The sequence below is a fragment of the Cervus elaphus genome, chromosome 22 (genome assembly GCF_910594005.1).
Source record: "Cervus elaphus chromosome 22, mCerEla1.1, whole genome shotgun sequence".
Taxonomy (NCBI): Eukaryota; Metazoa; Chordata; class Mammalia; order Artiodactyla; family Cervidae; genus Cervus; species Cervus elaphus.
Window position 1 is genome coordinate 74502566 of NC_057836.1, and position 18265 is coordinate 74520830.

Below are 18265 nucleotides of genomic sequence, written 5' to 3' on the forward strand. Positions count from 1 at the left end.
CCTCCTCTTGAGGTGCTTGTGGTAAGGTGGTATTCCTCAGGAGTCGAAGCCAGGGACTAACCTCTCATCTCGAGTTGATTTTTGGCCCACGGAGCTCTTTCGTGTTGCTACAGTGACCTCAGGATCCCTCTAGCCTTGAAACAGTGTTCTTGGGGTTTCTCTGGAGTGCCATCAAGGAAATCAAGGCTCCTTTCGTGTGTGATGTGCAACACGGAATTGCTCTGCACGCAGTGCAGGGGAATCGGGCCTCATCTCGCAGCGAGGGGGAAGTTTCATGGTTTTTCTCGAGTTGCGGCGGGAACCTGGGGTATATTCTCGAGTTACGACGGGGATGGCCCTTCCACCCACGTGTTTCTTCAGCGACGTCAGGACTCCTGCCTAGTTGCGAGGGACAACTCTGGATTCTCCTCGAGGCTTGGCAGGGCAATTGGGACGCCTCTCCAGCTGAGGCGGGAGACCAAGTGTCCCTTTCCAAGTGCCACAGGAATCCTGGGACTCCTATCAAGTTTCACGAGGAGTCAGGCATCGTCTCCTTTGGAGGCACTGATCTCCGCGTACCTCTGGAGTTTTCAAAGGATGGGAGGCTATCGGTCGCGATGAGGTGGGGAACTAAGTCTTTCTCTGTGCTTTCCACAGGGGATTCAGACATCCTTTCGTCCTGGGAGATGCAAGGCGAGCCTGCATTGAAGTCACTGCAGGGATATCCGGCCTTATTTCGAGTCAGGGCATCGCGGTGTACATTCCACTTGAGGCCGCAAACTCAGGGTCCCTCTCACATACCTAGAGCTGAGAGAAGCCTCCTCTTGAGGTGCTTGTGGTAAGGTGGTATTCCTCTGGAGACGAATCCAGGGACTAACCTCTCTTTTCGAGTTGATTTGTGGTCCACAGAGTTCTTTCGTGTTGCTACAGTGACTTCAGGATCCCTCTAGCCTTGAAACAGTGTTCTTGGGGTTTCTCTGGAGTGCCATCAAGGAAATCAAGGCTCCTTTCATGTGTGATGTGCAAGACGGAATTGCTCTGCACGCAGTACAGGGGAATCGGGCCTCATCTCGCATCGAGGGGGAAGTCTCATGGCTTTTCTCGAGTTGCGGCGGGAACCTGGGGTATATTCTCGAGTTACGACGGGGATGGCCCTTCCACCCACGTGTTTCTTCAGCGACGTCAGGACTCCTGCCTAGTTGCGAGGGACAACTCTGGATTCTCCTCGAGGCTTGGCAGGGCAATTGGGACGCCTCTCCAGCTGAGGCGGGAGACCAAGTGTCCCTTTCCAAGTGCCACAGGAATCCTGGGACTCCTATCAAGTTTCACGAGGAGTCAGGCATCGTCTCCTTTGGAGGCACTGATCTCCGCGTACCTCTGGAGTTTTCAAAGGATGTGAGGCTATTGGTCGCGATGAGGTGGGGAACTAAGTCTTTCTCTGTGCTTTCCACATTGGATTCAGACATCCTTTCGTCCTGGGAGATGCAAGACGAGCCTGCATTGAAGTCACTGCAGGGATATCCGGCCTTATTTCGAGTCAGGGCATCGCGGTGTCCATTCCACTTGAGGCTGCAAACTCAGGGTCCCTCTCACATACCTAGAGCTGAGAGAAGCCTCCTCTTGAGGTGCTTGTGGTAAGGTGGTATTCCTCTGGAGACGAATCCAGGGACTAACCTCTCATCGAGTTGATTTTTGGTCCACAGAGTTCTTTCGTGTTGCTACAGTGACCTCAGGATCCCTCTATCCTTGAAACAGTGTTCTTGGGGTTTCTCTGGAGTGCCATCAAGGAAATTAAGGCTCCTTTCATGTGTGATGTGCAAGACGGAATTGCTCTGCACGCAGTACAGGGGAATCGGGCCTCATCTCGCATCGAGGGGGAAGTCTCTTGGTTTTTCTCGAGTTGCGGCGGGAACCTGGGGTATATTCTCGAGTTACGACGGGGATGGCCCTTCCACGCACGTGTTTGTTCAGCCACGTCAGGACTCCTGCCTAGTTGCGAGGGACAACTCGGGATTCTCATCGAGGCTTGGCACGGCAATTGGAACGCCTCTCCAGCTGAGGCGGGAGACGAAGGGTCCCTTTCCACGTGCCACAAGAATCCTGGGACTCCTATGAAGTTTCACGAGGAGTCAGGCATCGTCTCCTTTGGAGGCACTGATCTCCGCGTACCTCTGGAGTTTTCAAAGGATGTGAGGCCTCCGGTCGCGATGAGGTGGGGAACTAGGTGTTTCTCTGTGGTCTCCACAGGGGATTCAGACATCCTTTCTTCTTGGGAGATGCAAGACGAGCCTGCATTCAAGTCACTGCAGGGATATCCGGCCTTATTTCGAGTCAGGGCATCGCAGTGTCCATTCCACTTGAGGCCGCAAACTCAGGATCCCTCTCACATACCTAGAGCTGAGAGAAGCCTCCTCTTGAGGTGCTTGTGGTAAGGTGGTATTCCTCAGGAGTCGAAGCCAGGGACTAACCTCTCATCTCGTGTTGATTCTTGGTCCACGGAGCTCTTTCGTGTTGCTACAGTGACCTCAGGATCCCTCTAGCCTTGAAACAGTGTTCTTGGGGTTTCTCTGGAGTGCCATCAAGGAAATCAAGCCTCCTCTCATGTGTGATGTGCAACACGGAATTGCTCTGCATGAAGTGCAGGGGAATCGGGCCTCATCTCGCGGCGAGGGGGAAGTCTCATGGTTTTTCTCGAGTTGCGGCGGGAACCTGGGGTATATTCTCGAGTTACGACGGGGATGGCCCTTCCACCCACGTGTTTCTTCAGCGACGTCAGGACTCCTGCCTAGTTGCGAGGGACAACTCGGGATTCTCCTCGAGGCTTTGCAGGGCAATTGGGACGCCTCTCCAGCTGAGACGGGAGACCAAGGGTCCCTTTCCACGTGCCACAGGAATCCTGGGTCTCCTATCAAGTTTCACGAGTAGTCAGGCATCGTCTCCTTTGGAGGCACTGATCTCCGCATACCTCTGGAGTTTTCAAAGGATTTGAGGCCTCCTGTCGCGATGAGGTGGGGAACTAGGTCTTTCTCTGTGGTCTCCCCAGGGGATTCAGACACCCTTTCGTCTTGAGAGATGCAAGACGAGCCTGCATTCCAGTCACTGCAGGGATATCCGGCCTTATTTCGAGTCAGGGCATCGCGGTGTCCATTCCACTTGAGGCCGCAAACTCAGGGTCCCTCTCACATACCTAGAGCTGAGAGAAGCCTCCTCTTGAGGTGCTTGTGGTAAGGTGGTATTCCTCTGGAGTCGAAGCCAGGGACTAACCTCTCATCTCGAGTTGATTTTTGGTCCACGGAGCTCTTTCGTGTTGCTACAGTGACCTCAGGATCCCTCTAGCCTTGAAACAGTGCTCTTGGGGTTTCTCTGGAGTGCCATCAAGGAAATCAAGGCTCCTTTCATGTGTGATGTGCAACACGGAATTGCTCTGCACGCAGTGCAGGGGAATCGGGCCTCATCTCGCAGCGAGGGGAAATCTCATGGTTTTTCTCGAGTTGTGGTGGGTACCTGGGGTATATTCTCGAGTTACGACGGGGATGGCCCTTCCACACACGTGTTTGTTCAGCCACGTCAGCACTCTTGCCTAGTTGCGAGACACAACTCGGGATTCTCCTCGAGGCTTGGCAAGGCAATTGGGACGCCTCTCCAGCTGAGGCGGGAGACCAAGGGTGCCTTTCCACGTGCCACAGGAATCCTGGGACTCCTATCAAGTTTCACGAGGAGTCAGGCATCGTCTCCTTTGGAGGCACTGATCTCCGCGTACCTCTGGAGTTTTCAAAGGATGTGAGGCCTCCGGTCGCGATGAGGTGGGGAACTAGGTATTACTCTGTGGTCTCCACAGGGAATTCAGACATCCTTTCATCTTGGGAGATGCAAGACGAGCCTGCATTCAAGTCACTGCAGGGATATCCAGCCTTATTTCGCGTCAGGGCATCGCGGTGTCCATTCCACTTGAGGCCGCAAACTCAGGGTCCCTCTCACATACCTAGAGCTGAGAGAAGCCTCCTCTTGAGGTGCTTGTGGTAAGGTGGTATTCCTCTGGAGTCGAAGCCAGGGACTAACCTCTCATCTCGAGTTGATTTTTGGCCCACGGAGCTCTTTCGTGTTGCTACAGTGTCCTCAGGATCCCTCTAGCCTTGAAACAGTGTTCTTGGGGTTTCTCTGGAGTGCCATCAAGGAAATCAAGGCTCCTTTCATGTGTGATGGGCAACACGGAATTGCTCTGCACGCAGTGCAGGGGAATCGGGCCTCATCTCGCAGCGAGGAGGAAGTCTCATGGTTTTTCTCGAGTTGCGGCGGGAACCTGGGGTATATTCTCGAGTTACGACGGGGATGGCCCTTCCACCCACGTGTTTCTTCAGCGACGTCAGGACTCCTGCCTAGTTGCGAGGGACAACTCTGGATTCTCCTCGAGGCTTGGCAGGGCAATTGGGACGCCTCTCCAGCTGAGGCGGGAGACCAAGTGTCCCTTTCCAAGTGCCACAGGTATCCTGGGACTCCTATCAAGTTTCACGAGGAGTCAGGCATCGTCTCCTTTGGAGGCACTAATCTCCGCGTACCTCTGGAGTTTTCAAAGGATGTGAGGCTATCGGTCGCGATGAGGTGGGGAACTAAGTCTTTCTCTGTGCTTTCCACAGGGGATTCAGACATCCTTTCGTCCTGGGAGATGCAAGGCGAGCCTGCATTGAAGTCACTGCAGGGATATCCGGCCTTATTTCGAGTCAGGGCATCACGGTGTCCATTCCACTTGAGGCCGCAAACTCAGGGTCCCTCTCACATACCTAGAGCTGAGAGAAGCCTCCTCTTGAGGTGCTTGTGGTAAGGTGTTATTCCTCTGGAGACGAATCAAGGGACTAACCTCTCTTTTCGAGTTGATTTTTGGTCCACAGAGTTCTTTCGTGTTGCTACAGTGACCTCAGGATCCCTCTATCCTTGAAACAGTGTTCTTGGGCTTTCTCTGGAGTGCCATCAAGGAAATCAAGGCTCCTTTCATGTGTGATGTGCAAGACGGAATTGCTCTGCACGCAGTACAGGGGAATCGGGCCTCATCTCGCATCGAGGGGGAAGTCTCATGGTTTTTCTCGAGTTGCGGCGGGAACCTGGGGTATATTCTCGAGTTACGACGAGGATGGCCCTTCCACCCACGTGTTTGCTCAGCCACTTCAGGACTCTTGCCTAGTTGCGAGACACAACTCGGGATTCTCCTCGAGGCTTCGCAAGGCAATTGGGACGCCTCTCCAGCTGAGGCGGGAGACCAAGGGTCCCTTTCCACGTGCCACAGGAATCCTGGGACTCCTATCAAGTTTCACGAGGTGGCAGGCATCGTCTCCTTTGGAGGCACTGATCTCCGCGTACCTCTGGAGTTTTCAAAGGATGTGAGGCTATTGGTCGCGATGAAGTGGGGAACTAAGTCTTTCTCTGTGCTTTCCACATTGGATTCAGACATTCTTTCGTCCTGGGAGATGCAAGACGAGCCTGCATTGAAGTCACTGCAGGGATATCCGGCCTTATTTCGAGTCAGGGCATCGCGGTGTCCATTCCACTTGAGGCTGCAAACTCAGGGTCCCTCTCACATACCTAGAGCTGAGAGAAGCCTCCTCTTGAGGTGCTTGTGGTAAGGTGGTATTCCTCTGGAGACGAATCCAGGGACTAACCTCTCTTTTCGAGTTGATTTTTGGTCCACAGAGTTCTTTCGTGTTGCTACAGTGACCTCAGGATCCCTCTATCCTTGAAACAGTGTTCTTGGGGTTTCTCTGGAGTGCCATGAAGGAAATCAAGGCTCCTTTCATGTGTGATGTGCAAGACGGAATTGCTCTGCACACAGTACAGGGGAATCGGGCCTCATCTCGCATCGAGGGGGAAGTCTCTTGGTTTTTCTCGAGTTGCGGCGGGAACCTGGGGTATATTCTCGAGTTACGACGGGGATGGCCCTTCCACGCACGTGTTTGTTCAGCCACGTCAGGACTCCTGCCTAGTTGCGAGGGACAACTCGGGATTCTCATCGAGGCTTGGCACGGCAATTGGAACGCCTCTCCAGCTGAGGCGGGAGACGAAGGGTCCCTTTCCACGTGCCACAAGAATCCTGGGACTCCTATGAAGTTTCACGAGGAGTCAGGCATCGTTTCCTTTGGAGGCACTGATCTCCGCGTACCTCTGGAGTTTTCAAAGGATGTGAGGCCTCCGGTCGCGATGAGGTGGGGAACTAGGTGTTTCTCTGTGGTCTCCACAGGGGATTCAGACATCCTTTCTTCTTGGGAGATGCAAGACGAGCCTGCATTCAAGTCACTGCAGGGATATCCGGCCTTATTTCGAGTCAGGGCATCGCGGTGTCCATTCCACTTGAGGCCGCAAACTCAGGATCCCTCTCACATACCTAGAGCTGAGAGAAGCCTCCTCTTGAGGTGCTTGTGGTAAGGTGGTATTCCTCAGGAGTCGAAGCCAGGGACTAACCTCTCATCTCGTGTTGATTCTTGGTCCACGGAGCTCTTTCGTGTTGCTACAGTGACCTCAGGATCCCTCTAGCCGTGAAACAGTGTTCTTGGGGTTTCTCTGGAGTGCCATCAAGGAAATCAAGGCTCCTTTCATGTGTGATGTGCAACACGGAATTGCTCTGCACGCAGTGCAGGGGAATCGGGCCTCATCTCGCGGCGAGGGGGAAGTCTCATGGTTTTTCTCGAGTTGCGGCGGGAACCTGGGGTATATTCTCGAGTTACGACGGGGATGGCCCTTCCACCCACGTGTTTCTTCAGCGACGCCAGGACTCCTGCCTAGTAGCGAGGGACAACTCGGGATTCTCCTCGAGGCTTTGCAGGGCAATTGGGACGCCTCTCCAGCTGAGACGGGAGACCAAGGGTCCCTTTCCACGTGCCACAGGAATCCTGGGTCTCCTATCAAGTTTCACGAGGAGTCAGGCATCGTCTCCTTTGGAGGCACTGATCTCCGCATACCTCTGGAATTTTCAAAGGATTTGAGGCCTCCTGTCGCGATGAGGTGGGGAACTAGGTCTTTCTCTGTGGTCTCCACAGGGGATTCAGACACCCTTTCGTCTTGGGAGATGCAAGACGAGCCTGCATTCCAGTCACTGCAGGGATATCCGGCCTTATTTCGAGTCAGGGCATCGCGGTGTCCATTCCACTTGAGGCCACAAACTCAGGGTCCCTCTCACATACCTAGAGCTGAGAGAAGCCTCCTCTTGAGGTGCTTGTGGTAAGGTGGTATTCCTCTGGGGTCGAAGCCAGGGACTAACCTCTCATCTCGAGTTGATTTTTGGCCCACGGAGCTCTTTCGTGTTGCTACAGTGACCTCAGAATCCCTCTAGCCTTGAAACAGTGTTCTTGGGGTTTCTCTGGAGTGCCATGAAGGAAATCAAGGCTCCTTTCAGGTGTGCTGTGCAACACAGAATTGCTCTGCACGCAGTGCAGGGGCATCGGGCCTCATCTCGCGGCGAGGGGGAAGTCTCATGGTTTTTCTCGAGTTGCGGCGGGAACCTGGGGTATATTCTCGAGTTACGACGGGGATGGCCCTTCCACACACGTGTTTGTTCAGCCACGTCAGGACTCTTGCCTAGTTGGGAGACACATCTCGGGATTCTCCTCAAGGCTTGGCAAGGCAATTGGGACGCCTCTCCAGCTGAGGCGGGAGACCAAGGGTCCCTTTCCACGTGCCACAGGAATCCTGGGACTCCTATCAAGTTTCACGAGGAGTCAGGCATCGTCTCCTTTGGAGGCACTGATCTCTGCGTACCTCTGGAGTTTTCAAAGGATGTGAGGCCTCCGGTCGCGATGAGGTGGGGAACTAGGTCTTTCTCTGTGGTCTCCACAGGGGATTCAGACATCCTTTCATCTTGGGAGATGCAAGACGAGCCTGCATTCAAGTCACTGCAGGGATATCCAGCCTTATTTCGTGTCAGGGCATGGCGGTGTCCATTCCACTTGAGGCCGCAAACTCAGGGTCCCACTCACATACCTAGAGCTGAGAGAAGCCTCCTCTTGAGGTGCTTGTGGTAAGGTGGTATTCCTCAGGAGTCGAAGCCAGGGACTAACCTCTCATCTCGAGTTGATTTTTGGCCCACGGAGCTCTTTCGTGTTGCTACAGTGACCTCAGGATCCCTCTAGCCTTGAAACAGTGTTCTTGGGGTTTCTCTGGAGTGCCATCAAGGAAATCAAGGCTCCTTTCATGTGTGATGTGCAACACGGAATTGCTCTGCACGCAGTGCAGGGGAATCGGGCCTCATCTCGCAGCGAGGGGGAAGTCTCATGGTTTTTCTCGAGTTGCGGCGGGAACCTGGGGTATATTCTCGAGTTACGACGGGGATGGCCCTTCCACCCACGTGTTTCTTCAGCGACGTCAGGACTCCTGCCTAGTTGCGAGGGACAACTCTGGATTCTCCTCGAGGCTTGGCAGGGCAATTGGGACGCCTCTCCAGCTGAGGCGGGAGACCAAGTGTCCCTTTCCAAGTGCCACAGGAATCCTGGGACTCCTATCAAGTTTCACGAGGAGTCAGGCATCGTCTACTTTGGAGGCACTGATCTCCGCGTACCTCTGGAGTTTTCAAAGGATGGGAGGCTATCGGTCGCGATGAGGTGGGGAACTAAGTCTTTCTCTGTGCTTTCCACAGGGGATTCAGACATCCTTTCGTCCTGGGAGATGCAAGACGAGCCTGCATTGAAGTCACTGCAGGGATATCCGGCCTTATTTCGAGTCAGGGCATCGCGGTGTCCATTCCACTTGAGGCCGCAAACTCAGGGTCCCTCTCACATACCTAGAGCTGAGAGAAGCCTCCTCTTGAGGTGCTTGTGGTAAGGTGGTATTCCTCTGGAGACGAATCCAGGGACTAACCTCTCTTTTCGAGTTGATTTGTCGTCCACAGAGTTCTTTCGTGTTGCTACAGTGACCTCAGGATTCCTCTAGCCTTGAAACAGTGTTCTTGGCGTTTCTCTGGAGTGCCATCAAGGAAATCAAGGCTCCTTTCATGTGTGATGTGCAAGACGGAATTGCTCTGCACGCAGTACAGGGGAATCGGGCCTCATCTCGCATCGAGGGGGAAGTCTCATGGTTTTTCTCGAGTTGCGGCGGGAACCTGGGGTATATTCTCGAGTTACGACGGGGATGGCCCTTCCACCCACGTGTTTCTTCAGCGAAGTCAGGACTCCTGCCTAGTTGCGAGGGACAACTCTGGATTCTCCTCGAGGCTTTGCAGGGCAATTGGGACGCCTCTCCAGCTGAGGCGGGAGACCAAGTGTCCCTTTCCAAGTGCCACAGGAATCCTGGGACTCCTATCAAGTTTCACGAGGAGTCAGGCATCGTCTCCTTTGGAGGCACTGATCTCCGCGTACCTCTGGAGTTTTCAAAGGATGTGAGGCTATTGGTCGCGATGAGGTGGGGAACTAAGTCTTTCTCTGTGCTTTCCACATTGGATTCAGACATCCTTTCGTCCTGGGAGATGCAAGACGAGCCTGCATTGAAGTCACTGCAGGGATATCCGGCCTTATTTCGAGTCAGGGCATCGCGGTGTCCATTCCACTTGAGGCCGCAAACTCAGGGTCCCTCTCACATACCTAGAGCTGAGAGAAGCCTCCTCTTGAGGTGCTTGTGGTAAGGTGGTATTCCTCTGGAGACGAATCCAGGGACTAACCTCTCTTTTCGAGTTGATTTGTGGTCCACAGAGTTCTTTCGTATTGCTACAGTGACCTCAGGATCCCTCTATCCTTGAAACAGTGTTCTTGGGGTTTCTCTGGAGTGCCATCAAGGAAATCAAGGCTCCTTTCATGTGTGATGTGCAAGACGGAATTGCTCTGCACGCAGTACAGGGGAATCGGGCCTCATCTCGCATCGAGGGGGAAGTCTCTTGGTTTTTCTCGAGTTGCGGCGGGAACCTGGGGTATATTCTCGAGTTACGACGGGGATGGCCCTTCCACGCACGTGTTTGTTCAGCCACGTCAGGACTCCTGCCTAGTTGCGAGGGACAACTCGGGATTCTCATCGAGGCTTGGCACGGCAATTGGAACGCCTCTCCAGCTGAGGCGGGAGACGAAGGGTCCCTTTCCACGTGCCACAAGAATCCTGGGACTCCTATGAAGTTTCACGAGGAGTCAGGCATCGTCTCCTTTGGAGGCACTGATCTCCGCGTACCTCTGGAGTTTTCAAAGGATGTGAGGCCTCCGGTCGCGATGAGGTGGGGAACTAGGTGTTTCTCTGTGGTCTCCACAGGGGATTCAGACATCCTTTCTTCTTGGGAGATGCAAGACGAGCCTGCATTCAAGTCACTGCAGGGATATCCGGCCTTATTTCGAGTCAGGGCATCGCGGTGTCCATTCCACTTGAGGCCGCAAACTCAGGATCCCTCTCACATACCTAGAGCTGAGAGAAGCCTCCTCTTGAGGTGCTTGTGGTAAGGTGGTATTCCTCAGGAGTCGAAGCCAGGGACTAACCTCTCATCTCGTGTTGATTCTTGGTCCACGGAGCTCTTTCGTGTTGCTACAGTGACCTCAGGATCCCTCTAGCCTTGAAACAGTGTTCTTGGGGTTTCTCTGGAGTGCCATCAAGGAAATCAAGCCTCCTCTCATGTGTGATGTGCAACACGGAATTGCTCTGCATGAAGTGCAGGGGAATCGGGCCTCATCTCGCGGCGAGGGGGAAGTCTCATGGTTTTTCTCGAGTTGCGGCGGGAACCTGGGGTATATTCTCGAGTTACGACGGGGATGGCCCTTCCACCCACGTGTTTCTTCAGCGACGCCAGGACTCCTGCCTAGTAGCGAGGGACAACTCGGGATTCTCCTCGAGGCTTTGCAGGGCAATTGGGACGCCTCTCCAGCTGAGACGGGAGACCAAGGGTCCCTTTCCACGTGCCACAGGAATACTGGGTCTCCTATCAAGTTTCACGAGGAGTCAGGCATCGTCTCCTTTGGAGGCACTGATCTCCGCATACCTCTGGAATTTTCAAAGGATTTGAGGCCTCCTGTCGCGATGAGGTGGGGAACTAGGTCTTTCTCTGTGGTCTCCACAGGGGATTCAGACACCCTTTCGTCTTGGGAGATGCAAGACGAGCCTGCATTCCAGTCACTGCAGGGATATCCGGCCTTATTTCGAGTCAGGGCATCGCGGTGTCCATTCCACTTGAGGCCACAAACTCAGGGTCCCTCTCACATACCTAGAGCTGAGAGAAGCCTCCTCTTGAGGTGCTTGTGGTAAGGTGGTATTCCTCTGGAGTCGAAGCCAGGGACTAACCTCTCATCTCGAGTTGATTTTTGGTCCACGGAGCTCTTTCGTGTTGCTACAGTGACCTCAGGATCCCTCTAGCCTTGAAACAGTGTTCTTGGGGTTTCTCTGGAGTGCCATGAAGGAAATCAAGGCTCCTTTCAGGTGTGATGTGCAACACAGAATTGCTCTGCACGCAGTGCAGAGGCATCGGGCCTCATCTCGCGGCGAGGGGGAAGTCTCATGGTTTTTCTCGAGTTGCGGCGGGAACCTGGGGTATATTCTCGAGTTACGACGGGGATGGCCCTTCCACACACGTGTTTGTTCAGCCACGTCAGGACTCTTGCCTAGTTGGGAGACACATCTCGGGATTCTCCTCAAGGCTTGGCAAGGCAATTGGGACGCCTCTCCAGCTGAGGCGGGAGACCAAGGGTCCCTTTCCACGTGCCACAGGAATCCTGGGACTCCTATCAAGTTTCACGAGGAGTCAGGCATCGTCTCCTTTGGAGGCACTGATCTCTGCGTACCTCTGGAGTTTTCAAAGGATGTGAGGCCTCCGGTCGCGATGAGGTGGGGAATTAGGTCTTTCTCTGTGGTCTCCACAGGGGATTCAGACATCCTTTCATCTTGGGAGATGCAAGACGAGCCTGCATTCAAGTCACTGCAGGGATATCCAGCCTTATTTCGTGTCAGGGCATGGCGGTGTCCATTCCACTTGAGGCCGCAAACTCAGGGTCCCACTCACATACCTAGAGCTGAGAGAAGCCTCCTCTTGAGGTGCTTGTGGTAAGGTGGTATTCCTCAGGAGTCGAAGCCAGGGACTAACCTCTCATCTCGAGTTGATTTTTGGCCCACGGAGCTCTTTCGTGTTGCTACAGTGACCTCAGGATCCCTCTAGCCTTGAAACAGTGTTCTTGGGGTTTCTCTGGAGTGCCATCAAGGAAATCAAGGCTCCTTTCGTGTGTGATGTGCAACACGGAATTGCTCTGCACGCAGTGCAGGGGAATCGGGCCTCATCTCGCAGCGAGGGGGAAGTCTCATGGTTTTTCTCGAGTTGCGGCGGGAACCTGGGGTATATTCTCGAGTTACGATGGGGATGGCCCTTCCACCCACGTGTTTCTTCAGCGACGTCAGGACTCCTGCCTAGTTGCGAGGGACAACTCTGGATTCTCCTCGAGGCTTGGCAGGGCAATTGGGACGCCTCTCCAGCTGAGGCGGGAGACCAAGTGTCCCTTTCCAAGTGCCACAGGAATCCTGGGACTCCTATCAAGTTTCACGAGGAGTCAGGCATCGTCTCCTTTGGAGGCACTGATCTCCGCGTACCTCTGGAGTTTTCAAAGGATGGGAGGCTATCGGTCGCGATGAGGTGGGGAACTAAGTCTTTCTCTGTGCTTTCCACAGGGGATTCAGACATCCTTTCGTCCTGGGAGATGCAAGACGAGCCTGCATTGAAGTCACTGCAGGGATATCCGGCCTTATTTCGAGTCAGGGCATCGCGGTGTCCATTCCACTTGAGGCCGCAAACTCAGGGTCCCTCTCACATACCTAGAGCTGAGAGAAGCCTCCTCTTGAGGTGCTTGTGGTAAGGTGGTATTCCTCTGGAGACGAATCCAGGGACTAACCTCTCTTTTCGAGTTGATTTGTGGTCCACAGAGTTCTTTCGTGTTGCTACAGTGACCTCAGGATCCCTCTAGCCTTGAAACAGTGTTCTTGGGGTTTCTCTGGAGTGCCATCAAGGAAATCAAGGCTCCTTTCATGTGTGATGTGCAAGACGGAATTGCTCTGCACGCAGTACAGGGGAATCGGGCCTCATCTCGCATCGAGGGGGAAGTCTCATGGTTTTTCTCGAGTTGCGGCGGGAACCTGGGGTATATTCTCGAGTTACGACGGGGATGGCCCTTCCACCCACGTGTTTCTTCAGCGACGTCAGGACTCCTGCCTAGTTGCGAGGGACAACTCTGGATTCTCCTCGAGGCTTTGCAGGGCAATTGGGACGCCTCTCCAGCTGAGGCGGGAGACCAAGTGTCCCTTTCCAAGTGCCACAGGAATCCTGGGACTCCTATCAAGTTTCACGAGGAGTCAGGCATCGTCTCCTTTGGAGGCACTGATCTCCGCGTACCTCTGGAGTTTTCAAAGGATGTGAGGCTATTGGTCGCGATGAGGTGGGGAACTAAGTCTTTCTCTGTGCTTTCCACATTGGATTCAGACATCCTTTCGTCCTGGGAGATGCAAGACGAGCCTGCATTGAAGTCACTGCAACGATATCCGGCCTTATTTCGAGTCAGGGCATCGCGGTGTCCATTCCACTTGAGGCTGCAAACTCAGGGTCCCTCTCACATACCTAGAGCTGAGAGAAGCCTCCTCTTGAGGTGCTTGTGGTAAGGTGGTATTCCTCTGGAGACGAATCCAGGGACTAACCTCTCATCGAGTTGATTTTTGGTCCACAGAGTTCTTTCGTGTTGCTACAGTGACCTCAGGATCCCTCTATCCTTGAAACAGTGTTCTTGGGGTTTCTCTGGAGTGCCATCAAGGAAATCAAGGCTCCTTTCATGTGTGATGTGCAAGACGGAATTGCTCTGCACGCAGTACAGGGGAATCGGGCCTCATCTCGCATCGAGGGGGAAGTCTCTTGGTTTTTCTCGAGTTGCGGCGGGAACCTGGGGTATATTCTCGAGTTACGACGGGGATGGCCCTTCCACGCACGTGTTTGTTCAGCCACGTTAGGACTCCTGCCTAGTTGCGAGGGACAACTCGGGATTCTCATCGAGGCTTGGCACGGCAATTGGAACGCCTCTCCAGCTGAGGCGGGAGACGAAGGGTCCCTTTCCACGTGCCACAAGAATCCTGGGACTCCTATGAAGTTTCACGAGGAGTCAGGCATCGTCTCCTTTGGAGGCACTGATCTCCGCGTACCTCTGGAGTTTTCAAAGGATGTGAGGCCTCCGGTCGCGATGAGGTGGGGAACTAGGTGTTTCTCTGTGGTCTCCACAGGGGATTCAGACATCCTTTCTTCTTGGGAGATGCAAGACGAGCCTGCATTCAAGTCACTGCAGGGATATCCGGCCTTATTTCGAGTCAGGGCATCGCAGTGTCCATTCCACTTGAGGCCGCAAACTCAGGATCCCTCTCACATACCTAGAGCTGAGAGAAGCCTCCTCTTGAGGTGCTTGTGGTAAGGTGGTATTCCTCAGGAGTCGAATCCAGGGACTAACCTCTCATCTCGTGTTGATTCTTGGTCCACGGAGCTCTTTCGTGTTGCTACAGTGACCTCAGGATCCCTCTAGCCTTGAAACAGTGTTCTTGGGGTTTCTCTGGAGTGCCATCAAGGAAATCAAGGCTCCTCTCATGTGTGATGTGCAACACGGAATTGCTCTGCATGAAGTGCAGGGGAATCGGGCCTCATCTCGCGGCAAGGGGGAAGTCTCATGGTTTTTCTCGAGTTGCGGCGGGAACCTGGGGTATATTCTCGAGTTACGACGGGGATGGCCCTTCCACCCACGTGTTTCTTCAGCGACGTCAGGACTCCTGCCTAGTTGCGAGGGACAACTCGGGATTCTCCTCGAGGCTTTGCAGGGCAATTGGGACGCCTCTCCAGCTGAGACGGGAGACCAAGGGTCCCTTTCCACGTGCCACAGGAATCCTGGGTCTCCTATCAAGTTTCACGAGTAGTCAGGCATCGTCTCCTTTGGAGGCACTGATCTCCGCATACCTCTGGAGTTTTCAAAGGATTTGAGGCCTCCTGTCGCGATGAGGTGGGGAACTAGGTCTTTCTCTGTGGTCTCCCCAGGGGATTCAGACACCCTTTCGTCTTGAGAGATGCAAGACGAGCCTGCATTCCAGTCACTGCAGGGATATCCGGCCGTATTTCGAGTCAGGGCATCGCGGTGTCCATTCCACTTGAGGCCGCAAACTCAGGGTCCCTCTCACATACCTAGAGCTGAGAGAAGCCTCCTCTTGAGGTGCTTGTGGTAAGGTGGTATTCCTCTGGAGTCGAAGCCAGGGACTAACCTCTCATCTCGAGTTGATTTTTGGTCCACGGAGCTCTTTCGTGTTGCTACAGTGACCTCAGGATCCCTCTAGCCTTGAAACAGTGCTCTTGGGGTTTCTCTGGAATGCCATCAAGGAAATCAAGGCTCCTTTCATGTGTGATGTGCAACACGGAATTGCTCTGCACGCAGTGCAGGGGAATCGGGCCTCATCTCGCGGCGAGGGGAAATCTCATGGTTTTTCTCGAGTTGTGGTGGGAACCTGGGGTATATTCTCGAGTTACGACGGGGATGGCCCTTCCACACACGTGTTTGTTCAGCCACGTCAGCACTCTTGTCTAGTTGCGAGACACAACTCGGGATTCTCCTCGAGGCTTGGCAAGGCAATTGGGACGCCTCTCCAGCTGAGGCGGGAGACCAAGGGTGCCTTTCCACGTGCCACAGGAATCCTGGGACTCCTATCAAGTTTCACGAGGAGTCAGGCATCGTCTCCTTTGGAGGCACTGATCTCCGCGTACCTCTGGAGTTTTCAAAGGATGTGAGGCCTCCGGTCGCGATGAGGTGGGGAACTAGGTATTTCTCTGTGGTCTCCACAGGGGATTCAGACATCCTTTCATCTTGGGAGATGCAAGACGAGCCTGCATTCAAGTCACTGCAGGGATATCCAGCCTTATTTCGCGTCAGGGCATCGCGGTGTCCATTCCACTTGAGGCCGCAAACTCAGGGTCCCTCTCACATACCTAGAGCTGAGAGAAGCCTCCTCTTGAGGTGCTTGTGGTAAGGTGGTATTCCTCTGGAGTCGAAGCCAGGGACTAACCTCTCATCTCGAGTTGATTTTTGGCCCACGGAGCTCTTTCGTGTTGCTACAGTGTCCTCAGGATCCCTCTAGCCTTGAAACAGTGTTCTTGGGGTTTCTCTGGAGTGCCATCAAGGAAATCAAGGCTCCTTTCATGTGTGATGTGCAACACGGAATTGCTCTGCACGCAGTGCAGGGGAATCGGGCCTCATCTCGCAGCGAGGAGGAAGTCTCATGGTTTTTCTCGAGTTGCGGCGGGAACCTGGGGTATATTCTCGAGTTACGACGGGGATGGCCCTTCCACCCACGTGTTTCTTCAGCGACGTCAGGACTCCTGCCTAGTTGCGAGGGACAACTCTGGATTCTCCTCGAGGCTTGGCAGGGCAATTGGGACGCCTCTCCAGCTGAGGCGGGAGACCAAGTGTCCCTTTCCAAGTGCCACAGGAATCCTGGGACTCCTATCAAGTTTCACGAGGAGTCAGGCATCGTCTCCTTTGGAGGCACTAATCTCCGCGTACCTCTGGAGTTTTCAAAGGATGTGAGGCTATCGGTCGCGATGAGGTGGGGAACTAAGTCTTTCTCTGTGCTTTCCACAGGGGATTCAGACATCCTTTCGTCCTGGGAGATGCAAGGCGAGCCTGCATTGAAGTCACTGCAGGGATATCCGGCCTTATTTCGAGTCAGGGCATCACGGTGTCCATTCCACTTGAGGCCGCAAACTCAGGGTTCCTCTCACATACCTAGAGCTGAGAGAAGCCTCCTCTTGAGGTGCTTGTGGTAAGGTGTTATTCCTCTGGAGACGAATCAAGGGACTAACCTCTCTTTTCGAGTTGATTTTTGGTCCACAGAGTTCTTTCGTGTTGCTACAGTGACCTCAGGATCCCTCTATCCTTGAAACAGTGTTCTTGGGGTTTCTCTGGAGTGCCATCAAGGAAATCAAGGCTCCTTTCATGTGTGATGTGCAACACAAAATTCCTCTGCACGCAGTGCAGGGAAATCAGGCCTCATCTCACGGCGAGGGGGAAGTCTCATGGTTTTTCTCGAGTTGCGGCGGGAACCTGGGGTATATTCTCGAGTTACGACAGGGAGGGCCCTTCCACACACGTGTTTGTTCAGCCACGTCAGGACTCTTGCCTAGTTGCGAGACACAACTCGGGATTCTCCTCGAGGCTTGGCCAGGCAATTGGGACGCCTCTCCAGCTGAGACGGGAGACCAAGGGTCCCTTTCCACGTGCCACAGGAATCCTGGGACTCCTATCAAGTTTCACGAGGAGTCAGGCATCGTCTCCTTTGGAGGCACTGATCTCCGCCTACCTCTGGAGTTTTCAAAGGATGTGAGGCCTCCTGTCGCGATGAGGTGGGGAACTAGGTCTTTCTCTGTGGTCTCCACAGGAGATTCAGACATCCTTTCATCTTGGGGGATGCAAGACGAGCCTGCATTCAAGTCACTGCAGGGATATCCAGCCTTATCTCGCGTCAGGGCATCGCGGTGTCCATTCCACTTGAGGCCGCAAACTCAGGGTCCCTCTCACATACCTAGAGCTGAGAGAAGCCTCCTCTTGAGGTGCTTGTGGTAAGGTGGTATTCCTCTGGAGTCGAAGCCAGGGACTAACCTCTCATCTCGAGTTGATTTTTGGCCCACGGAGCTCTTTCGTGTTGCTACAGTGACCTCAGGATCCCTCTAGCCTTGAAACAGTGTTCTTGGGGTTTCTCTGGAGTGCCATGAAGGAAATCAAGGCTCCTTTCATGTGTGATGTGCAACACGGAATTGCTCTGCATGCAGTGCAGGGGAATCGGGCCTCATCTCGCGGCGAGGGGGAAGTCTCATGGTTTTTCTCGAGTTGCGGCGGGAACCTGGGGTATATTCTCGAGTTACGACGGGGATGGCCCTTCCACCCACGTGTTTGTTCAGCCACGTCAGGACTCCTGCCTAGTTGCGAGGGACAACTCGGGATTTTCCTCGAGGCTTGGCAGGGCAATTGGAACGCCTCTCCAGCTGAGGAGGGAGAACAAGGGTCCCTTTCCACGTGCCACAAGAATCCTGGGACTGCTATCAAGTTTCACGAGGAGTCAGGCATCGTCTCCTTTGGAGGCACTGATCTCCGCGTACCTCTGGAGTTTTCAAAGGATGTGAGGCCTCCGGTCGCGATGAGGTGGGGAACTAGGTCTTTCTCTGTGGTCTCCACAGGGGATTCAGACATCCTTTCGTCTTGGGAAATGCAAGACGAGCCTGCATTCAAGTCACTGCAGGGATATCCGGCCTTATTTCGAGTCAGGGCATCGCGGTGTCCATTCCACTTGAGGCCACAAA